The 10,621-nt window shown below is 43.1% G+C and overlaps 1 pseudogene; it reads right to left on the bottom strand.

The window, feature by feature from the left end:
* Positions 1-8,214: 8,214 nt before the first annotated feature.
* On the bottom strand, positions 8,215-8,278 carry LOC129034382 (U6 spliceosomal RNA; annotated as a pseudogene).
* Positions 8,279-10,621: the final 2,343 nt, after the last annotated feature.

The raw sequence follows: 10,621 nt of genomic DNA, 5'->3' as shown, positions 1-10,621 counted from the left end.
CTCATCATTTCAATCCTTTCTTCAGACCTCATTAGCACTACTCCTGGACCAGTGCAAAGACCAGAGCAGTATGGCCTGATGGCAAAGAGCACAGACCGCCCTGCTTGAATCCCGGCTCTGCCACCTACCCACTGTGGGATCTTGGGCAAGTTACTTAACATCTCCTTGTCCCAGTTTTTTCATCTATAAAGGGAGGATAATAAGAGTACTAATCTCAAATGGCTGTTGTAAAGAGTAAATTAGTTGATGGATATACAGTTTTCACAACAGAGCCTGGCACCTGAAAAGTTCTATGTAAAGTGTTAGCTCTTGCTGTTGTTGGTGTTCACACCTGAGGACGCAGGTCCCAGTCCTTGAACGTGGCTGGCCCAGACGTTACCTTGGAGGCACAGTCATGTCATGGTGCTTTGGCGGCTAGAAATGAGATTGGATTTCTCAGCCTGCCTGATTTCTGATCTCTTCGCTGCTCTGGCCTCTGGCAATTACAAGATGCTTTTACTCCCCTCTGTTTCAATGACTTTTGGATGCCTCACTGTTTGTAGTTGCTTCTCATGTCTGCTCTGTATTTCAGACCATTTCCAGAGAAGATGGTGATATTGGAAGGAGACAATTACCTATCTCTAGTCCTGACCCTTCACTCAAGCCCCAGTGCTGCCTCAAACAATCCATGGCCATGGCACCTCAAACCTCTCCTTTGCATCACTGTCAGAGCTGTCCAGATGGGTTCTGCTTGGTTGGTGGAGTCACAGGCCTTGGACTGTGGAGCTGACTCGAGATAATTTCCACACGCCACTGAGCATTTTTACTGGAAAGCATTTCTTTCCTTCTCAGGGATGATGGTGCTATCGGACTTGTACAGATTAGGAGGGAGACCTTTGGTTTCAGAATCAGACTGACCTTAATTCAAGCCCAAGCTACCTACTAGTATTGGGTAAATTATTGTACTCAGAGTCTCATACCACACAACTCACAAATATGTTAGCAAAAATTATATACATGTAGATAATGCACACAGGATACATGGCACATAGGAGGCATTAAATAAATTTTTTCTCTTCTGTTAAAAAGCAGTGTTTGTTCTGTTTACATTTACTTATATTTTGCATTTTTTTCCTGTAAAACTTACATGTGGGGCCAGAGGGTTCCAATTTGCTTGTTGCCCTCACCTGTAGGGGAAGCCAACCTTAGCAGGTTTGGTATCCAGTGCAGCAACCCAAAACTATTGAAATTAAATGAATGAATTTATATCAAACTGACTCCCGAAATGAGTTTTTAAATTTTAACTTAATTTAATTTTCGTAGAGATGACCCGGGGGCGGGGATGGGTGGGTGTGGTCTTGCTATGTTGCCCAGGCTGGTTTCGAACTTTCGGCCTCAAGTGATCCTCCCACCTTAGCTTCCCAAAGCGCTGGGCAGAAATGAGCTGAAATGGCCCATTAATTTATTTTTATTTAATTTATTTATTTTTGAGACAGAGTATTGCTCTGTTGCCAGGCTGGAATGCACTGGCACAGTCTCAGCTCACTGCAACCTCTGCCTCCTGGGTTCAAGCGATTCTCCTGCCTCAGCCTCCCGAGTAGCTGGGATTACAGGTGCATGCCACCACACCCAGCTAATTTTGTATTTTTAGTAGAGACAGGGTTTCACCATGTTGGTCAGGCTGGTCTCGAATTCCTGACTTCAGGTGATCCACCCGCCTCGGCCTACCAAAGTGCTGGGATTACAGGTGTGAGCCACCGCGCCCGGCCGGTAGTCAGTTTTTCATCTGATTATACAGAGCCAGCCCAGAAAGAGCTTTGCTTTTCTCATTGTTTTTTTTTTACAGGGATTGTTCCTGAAAGGTAGGTCACGTCATCAGGCTGTTTCTTCATGCTTCTGAAGTCTCATGGCCGATGCTGCAGTGGGGAAAGTAAGCAGTTGCCTCTGAAAACAATCACGCATAGATCCAAAAGAAGTCAAACAGGTTCTTGTCTCTTTCACCAAATAAGTGCATGACTTCCTTAATAAAAATAAACTAGCTCCCTCTACACTGGCAGTGGAGGTAGCCTCCAAATATTGTAAAAGATGTACTTATACCAAAAAAATGTATTGTTGATGTGAAATTCAATTTTAACTGGACATCCTGCATTTTATCTGGCAACCATAACTAGGAAGCAAGGAAAAGTGGTGGTGGTGATAGGTTCTGTGTGAGAAGAAGGGAGAGGAAAACGTGGACTACGTGGGCAGGGCCAGTGCCTACTTGTGAAATAAACAGGATTTTTGTGGACAGACGATTTTAGTAAGTGAAGCAGTGCACTCTTGCTGGGTTTGAGTCCAGACTCTGAGCCATCGAGGGCTGGTGGGTTTTGAGTTCTTTTCTTTTCTGCTTTTGAGATCATGCCTGACAGAGGTCCCTTTCACCCCACTGTCCTCAAAGAATGAGACTCTTCATGCCAGCCCAGATCTATTTGTTCTCTGAAGAACAAACATTCTGAGAAATGGAACATTGAGAGGAAAAAGAAGAGATATGCAGTGAAATGCCTAAAGTATAACCTAATCTGGGCCAAATGTAGCCCACAGGATCCTAAAATGAGACACGTGGGCACCTCCAGCCTCTAATTACACAGTGAGGATGACGCAGATTGGCTACAGCTTGGGTTGCTAGAGAGTACACAAAACCAGACATTTCTTTTCTTATGGGAAGTGGCAAAGCAGTCACTTTGGAGATGATGGGGTGGAGAGAAGGCATGCATTTAATTCTTATCAGCATGAACATGTTTATTTCTACCTAATATAGTTTTTGAGATTTAAATCATCCAAAATGTCCTGTATTTTATGAAATGAAATAAAGATGAAAGAGCTTAACATTGCTAGTTATTAGGGATAATGCAAATTTAAAACACAACAAGATACCACTATCTGCCTTCTAGAGTGGCTAAAATTAAAGTATAAAACAAACAAACAAACAAACAAAAAACCAGACAGCACCAAGTGCTGATGAGGATTTGGATCAATAATGCAAAATGATAGCTACTTTGGGAAAGGGATTTGTCAATTTCTTACAAAGCTAAACATACAGTTAGCATAGGACCCAGAAATCCCGCCCCTGTTGGATGAATAACCCAGAAGTACATCAACTCAACTAGTAAATTGATAAACGAATTGTGGTATCTCTAAACAATGGAATACTACTCAAATGAAAAGGAATAAAGCTACTGATACATGCAACAACTTGGGTGAGTCTCAAAAGTATCATGTGAATGAAAGAAGCCAGACATAAAAGGCGATATTTCATTTACACGGTATTTTGAAAAAGGCAAAAAACTATAGGGGCAGAAAGCAGATTAGTGGTTGTCTGTGGCTGGGTGTGGGTGAGAATTTTCTACAAAGGGGTATGAGGGAATTTTGTGGGGTGATGAAACTGATATCTTGATTGTGGTGGTGGTTATAGAACGGTATCCTCCAAAACTCATTGAATGTATGCTGTAAAAAGATAAATTATATTCTGTGTAAATTATACTTCAATACACCTGACTTTTTTTTGTTTGTTTTTTTTGAGATAGAGTCTTGCTCTGTTGCCCAGGCTGGGGTGCAGTGGCGTGATCTCGGCTCACTGCAACCACTGCCTCCCAGGTTCAAGTGATTCTCATACCTCAGCCTCCCAAGTAGCTGGGACTACAGGCATGCACCACCATGCCCTGCTAATTTTTGTATTTTTAGTACAGATAGGGTTTTGCCACTTTGGCCAGCCTGGTCTCGAACTCCTGACTTCAAGGGATCTGCCCGCCTTGGCCTCACAAAGTGTTGGGATTACAAGCATGAGCCACTGTGCCCAGCCAATAAACCCAACTTAAAAAAACAAACAAAAAACAAAACAAAACAAAACAAAACTAAGGTATTATTTATTTGAGACAGGGTCTTGCTCTGTTGCCTAGGCTGGAGTGCAGTGGTGCAATCATAGCTCACTGAAGCCTCGATCTCCCTGGCCCCAGCAATCCTCCCACCTTCCGAGTAGCTGGGACTGCAGGCTTGTGCCACCACGCCCAGCAAATATTTTTTATTTTTAGTGGAGACAGGGTCTCACTATTTTGCCCAGATTGGTCTTGAACTCTTGAGCTCAAGTAATTCTCCTGCCTCGGCCTCCCAAAGTGCTGTGATTTCAGGTGTGAGCCACCATGCCTGGCCCTAAGATTTTTTTTTTAATATAATATTTCTATCACCTATATTAATGTCAGCTAATATTTATTGAGTATTTAATATGTACTAGCCATTGGGCAGTATATAACACACACATGTGTGTGTGTGTTTACACATGAGATGATGATTTAAAATATGTTAGATGATTATTATGTGTATTAGATTATTTTATATACGCATGGATAGATATTAGAATGATTAGTAGATGAAACTGAGGCTCAGAAAGGTGGAGTAACTTGCTCTGGGTCACAGAAGCAGTAAGTGACAGTGCTGGGATCTGAGCCCAGTCTCTCTGATTTCAGAGCCATCCCAGCTTGCTGCCTTAGTTCAAAGTGTAAGCATAGACAACTCACATATCGCTAGTCAGGGTTTCTCAGCCTTGGCACTATTGACATTTTGGGCGGGATAATTTTTTGTTTGGGGGGTATTCTGTGCATTGTAGGATGTTTAGCAGCATCCCTGGCCTCCACCCACTAGACGCCAGTAATGCCCCTTCAGATGTAACAACCAAAAATATCTCCAGACATTGCCAAATAAACGATGGGGCAAAGCAGTCTCCACACCCAATTAAAAACACTGAGATTTTAGTGCGCAAGACTTCCCAAGAGAAGACTCGCATGGAACCACTGAGAATATGGAAGATCCAGATAATAAATATGGTGTATTTGGGTAGCTGGGTTGATGACGTAATTGTAGCACTTGGGTCCTGGGTAAATCCCTAGAAGTTAATTAATTCTGCCTAAAGCTTATGTGAATAAATATTTATGCACATGGACATAGAAACACAAAGATGGAACTATAATGTTTCATGAAAAATACCCATGCCAAAATGCACGTTTTTTCCTCTTTTGCAGTCACCCTGGGAGGCTTTATGCTTCTGCCAGAGGTACCTCATTCCCCAGGATGGTGCCAGGCCTGCCTTTGGGACCAACCACTACTTTGAATTCTCTACCTGTGGCAAGTCTTCATCCTTTTGGAAACAACTAGAAGTTACCAAGGATGATGAGCACGGTGGACAATCAAATTAGGTGATCATGTTATGTTTTTTTCCCCCAAAGAAGACATGACCGTGAAAAAGTAAGACTGATCTTTCTGTGCAGTTTATTCAATGATTATTGTACATTGGTGATTTCCTTAAACAAATCATACAATAATAATACTAACTACCAGTCCCTGAGCACTTACAATGTGCCCTGCAGTCTGCAATATTCATCTCATGGAATCATAAGAATTATCTGACCTATCACCATACACAAAAATTAACTCAAAATCATGAACTTCCTAAATGTGAGCTAAAATCATAAAACTCTTAGAAGAAAAATCAGTGTAGATCTTTTTGACCTTGGATTAGGCAATAATTTCTTAGATATGACACTCAGAGCATAAGCAATTAAAAACATATAAATTGGGACCAGGAACAGTGGCTCACACCTGTAATCCCAACACTTTCGGAGGCCAAGGCGGGTGGATCACCTGAGGTCAGGAGTTCAAGACCAGCCTGGACAACATGGCAAAACCTCGTCTCTACTAAAAATACAAAAAAATAGCCAGGCGTGGTGGTGGGCACCTGTAATCCCAGCTACTTGGGAGGGTGAGGCAGGGAGAATTGCTTGAATCCGGGAGGTGGAGGTTGCAGTGAGCCAGATAGTGCCACTGCACTCCAGCCTGGGTGACACAGCAAGACTCTATCTCAAAAATAAAATAAAATAAAATAAATAAAAAAGAAACTACATAAGTTGCTGAAGGTCTTATAGTAAATAAGAGTGGTAACATTTGAAATTAACCTCTAGGCCACTGGGTCTCAACCAGCAACAAGCAGCATCAGCAATGCCTGGAAATTTGACAGAAATCCACATTATCAGAACCTATCCAAGATTTACTGAATCAGATATTCTGCGGTTCTCGAATTGGGGTGGGGCCTAGTAATTTGTGTTTCAATATGCCTTGCAGATAACTGAAGCAGCCAAAGTTTGAGAAGCACTGTGCTGTGCTAGGTGATACTGCCACTCAGAGCCTAAACTAAGGCAGGTGTGTTAAAGATGAAAGCTGAAGACAGATTGGAGAATTATTTAGAAAGTTAAGAGCTCTGGGGCCAGGTGCGGCGACTCACGCCTGTAATCCCAGAACTTTGGGAGGCCGAGGTGGGTGGATCACCTGAGGTCAGGAGTTCGAGACTAGCCTGGCCAACATGGTGAAACCCCACCTCTACTAAAAATATAAAAATTAGCCAGGCGTAGTGGCAGGTACCTGTAATCCTAGCTACTCTGTAGGTTGAGGCAAAAGAATTGCTTGAACCCAGGAGACAGAGGTTGTAGTGAGCTGAGGTCACGCCATTATACTTCAGCCTGGGCAACAAGAGCGAAACTCTGTCTCAAAAAAAAAAAAAAAAAAAAAAGAAGAAGAACTAAAAAGAGGTCTGGCTGGGCATGCCATAATCTCAGCACTTTGGGAAGCCAAGGCAGGTGGATCACTTGAGGTCAGGAGTTTAAGACCAGCCTGGCCAACATGGTGAAACCCCATCTCTACTAAAACTACAAAAATTAGCTAGGCTTGGTGGTGGGTGCCTGTAATCCCAGCTACTCAGGAAGCTGAGACAGAAGAATTGCTTGAACCCGGGAGATGGAGGTTGCAGTGAGCCGAGATTGTGTTACTGTTCTCCAGCCTGGGCAACAGAGCGAAACTTCATCTCAAAAAAAGAAAGTTAAGGGTTCTGTTTAAAAGGCAGCTGGGATTACAGGCATGTGCCACCATGCCTGGCTAATTTTTGTATTTTTAGTAGAGATGGGATTTCACCATGTTGGCCAGGCTAACGCCTGACCTCAAGTGATCCGCCTACCTTGGCCTCCCAAAGTGCTGGGATTACAGACGTGAGCCACTGTGCCCAGCCAAGTATGCAGTTTCTCTTGGCCTGTTTCCTCTTCTGTATAATGCTGATACAAGCCTTACCTTTGAGAGCTGTATTACATGAGATTATACAGGTAAAGTTTTTAGCATGTTAAGCCTGGACAAGTAGGGGCTTAAAAAAGGGTAGTTTTTTAGGCCCACATCATCTCTCTCCTGGACTCACTACTGGTCTTCTGCATCCCTGATCATCCCATCCAAGAGATTTGTTTCTATCTCTGACCCCAACTATCTAACTTTCAGCTCTCTTACTCCATTTTGCTCACTGTGCCTGGTTTTCAGTTGTATTGAGGGTTTGGCCCTTTTATTATCTCCCGTTAGCCCCATCCGCTCCTGCATTCTGAATGGGATTTCTCTCCTCTCTGGCTAGACCACAGGTCTGTCCCTTTTGCCAGTGCCATTGATTTCCTTGACCCATATTCTTTGCAGTGCTGACCTTAGGAAACCTTGAGCTTATTGCGGTTATTTGTTGGCCTTCCCACATTCCACCTGAGCTGCTGGATGCTGCTGGAGAAAGTGATGTAACAAGCTGCTCCTTATGGGTCTAATCTCGGAGTCCTCAAGCTGCTCTTAATCTCTTTATTTTCCCGTTTGAATGCAGCCATTTCAAACCTTCTCCAAACTCTTCCGACTTCCTAACACAGCACCCTCCCGCTTCCTCTCAGCAGGTGATCTCATGGTTTACAGAGGAAATAAAAGCGTCTATTGACTTCCTGCCGCTGCTTCCACGGATTGACCTCCATCTACCCTTGTCCTCTCTTCTGCCCCTTTGCCTAATACTTCTACTGTGCTTGGGGCCCCTTTTTCAGGCCTATAACTGCCCCATACACCTTTTTTTTTTTTTTTTGAGACAAGGTCTCACCCAGTCACCTAGGCTGCAGTGCAGTGGCGTGATCATAGCTTACTGCAGCCTTGATCTCTTGGGCTCAAGCCATCCTCCCACCTCAGCCTCTCAAGCAGCTGGAACTACAGGCTCACATCACCATGCCCCACTAATTTTTTATTGTTTTGTGGAAATGGGGTCCCACTATGTTGCCAGGCTGGTCCCAAACTCCTGAGCTCAAGTGATCCTCCCTCCTCAGCCTTCCAAAGTGCTGGGATTACAAGTATGAGCCACCACACCCAGCCGGGCCTAATAGGGGGTATGCTAATCTTTTCTGTATCGTTCCAATTTTAGTATATGTGCTGCTGAAGTGCGCACTCTAACGCCTTTAAAAAATATTATTATTATTATACTTTAAATTCTAGGGTACAAGTGCACAATGTGCGGTTTGTTACATAGGTATACATGTGCCATGGTGGTTTGCTGCACCCATTAACTCATCATTTACATTAGGTATTTCTCCTAATGCTATCTCTCCCTCAGCCCCCCATACCCCAACAGGCCCCGGTGTGTGATGTTCCCTGCCCTGTGTCCTCATTGTTCAACTCCCACCTATGAGTGAGAACATGCGGTGTTTGGTTTTCTGTCCTTGTGATAGTTTGCTTAGAATGATGGTTTTCAGCTTCATCCATGTGCCTGCAAAGGACATGAACTCATCCTTTTTTATGGCTGCATAGTATTCCATGGTGTATATGTGCCACATTTTCTTACCCAGTCTATCATTGATGGACATTTGGGTTGGTTCCAAGTCTTTGCTATTGTGAATAGTGCAGCAATAAACATACGTGGACATGTGTCTTTATTGTAGAATGATTTATAATCCTCTGGGCTCATGCCCAGTAATGGGATTGCTGGGTCAAATGATGTTTCTAGTTCTAGATCCTTGAGGAATCGCCACACTGTCTTCCACAATGGTTGAACTAATTTACACTCCCACCAACAGTGTAAAAGCATTTCTGTTTCTCCACATCCTCTCCAGCATCTATTGTTTCCTGACTTTTTAATGATCACCATTCTAACTGGTGTGAGATGGTATCCCATTGTGGTTTTGATTTGCATTTCTCTGATGACCAGTGATGATGAGCATTTTTGCATATGTCTGTTGGCTGCATAAATGTCTTCTTTTGAGAAGTGTCTGTTCATATCCTTTGCCCACTTTTTGATGGGGTTGTTTATTTTTTTCTTGTAAATCTGTTTAAGTTCTTTGTAGATTCTGGATATTAGCCCTTTGTCAGATGGGTAGATTGCAAAAATTTTCTCCCAGGTAGGTTGCCTGTTCACTCTGATGATAATTTCTTTTGCCATGCAGAAGCTCTTTAGTTTAATTATATCCCATTTGTCTATTTTGGCTTTTGTTACTATTGCTTTTGGTGTTTTAGTCATGAAGTCTTTGCCCATGCCTATGTCCTGAATGGTATTGACTAGGTTTTCTTCTAGGGTTTTTATGGTGTTAAGTCTTACATTTAAGTCTTTAATCCATCTTGAGTTAATTTTTGTATACGGTGTAAGGAAGGGATCCAGTTTCTTTCTTTAATCTCTTTTTTCTATACATGCCTATCCAATAACTTTAATTTATTCTTATTTTTATTATTTTCTTTAGAGATAGGGTCTCACTCTGTCTCCTGGGCTGGAGTGCAGTGGCACAATTTTGGCTCACCGCATCCTCCACCTCCCGGGCTCAAGTGATCCTCCCACTCCAGACTCCCGAGTAGCTGGGACTACAGGCGGGCATCACTATTCCTGGCTACTTTTTTTAACTTTTTGTAGTGACAGGGTTCTTGCTAAGTTGCCCAGGCAGGTCTCAAACTCCTGGCCTCAAGTGATCCTCTCTCCTTGGCCTCCCAAACTGCTGGGAGGCATGAGCCACCACACCCGGCCCCCAATAACTTTTAAATGCATTTAAATCTCTTTCAAATAATAATAATAATAATAATAATAATAATAATAATAAAAACCGCTATCTGGCTTTGAGTCCATTCCTTCCTGCAGCCACTCTATCACTATCCTTCCCTTTATATCTAAGCCTCTTGAAAGAATTGTCTGTGCTTGCCCCCTCTACTTCTTCCATTCTGATTCACTCTTCAGACCTTCATCATCTGGCTTTGCCTCCACCCCCTGCTAAGCCAGCTCTCTCTAAAATAACAAACACTGCTCCTTGTTGCCAAATGTCCTGGACGCTTGACCACTCTATGACTTTTAACACTACCGACACATCCTCTGTAGGAGGCTGTTTCAAAAGCGGCTCACAGTGATCCCCACCTCCTAGTATTCACTCCCTTTTTTAATCCCTTCCTTTTGTGTGGGCTGAGCCTAGTATCTTGCTTCTAATGACTAGAATAAGACAAAAGTGAGATGGAATGACATAGCACTTACAAGATGAGGTTATAGAAGACTTGCTCACACTCTTTCTTGGATTCTTCTTTCAGGTTTGCTCTGGGGAATGAAGCAAGCTCCCATGTTGTGAGGTGCCCTATAGAGAAATCCCCATGAGAAAGATCTGAGGCCCTCAGTCCAACAGTCCTTAGAAAACTGAATCCTGTCAACAATTGAAACAGTTTGCCAACAGTTTGGAAGAGGATCACTATCTAGAGACGCCTGCAGATGAGACCACAGCCTTGAGTGACACTTTGATTACAGCCTTGTAAGAGACCCTAAAACAGA

The sequence above is a fragment of the Pongo pygmaeus genome, chromosome 2 (genome assembly GCF_028885625.2).
Source record: "Pongo pygmaeus isolate AG05252 chromosome 2, NHGRI_mPonPyg2-v2.0_pri, whole genome shotgun sequence".
Lineage (NCBI taxonomy): Eukaryota > Metazoa > Chordata > Mammalia > Primates > Hominidae > Pongo > Pongo pygmaeus.
The sequence above is the reverse complement of the archived record's forward strand: the minus strand, read 5'-3'. Positions and strand labels throughout refer to the sequence as shown.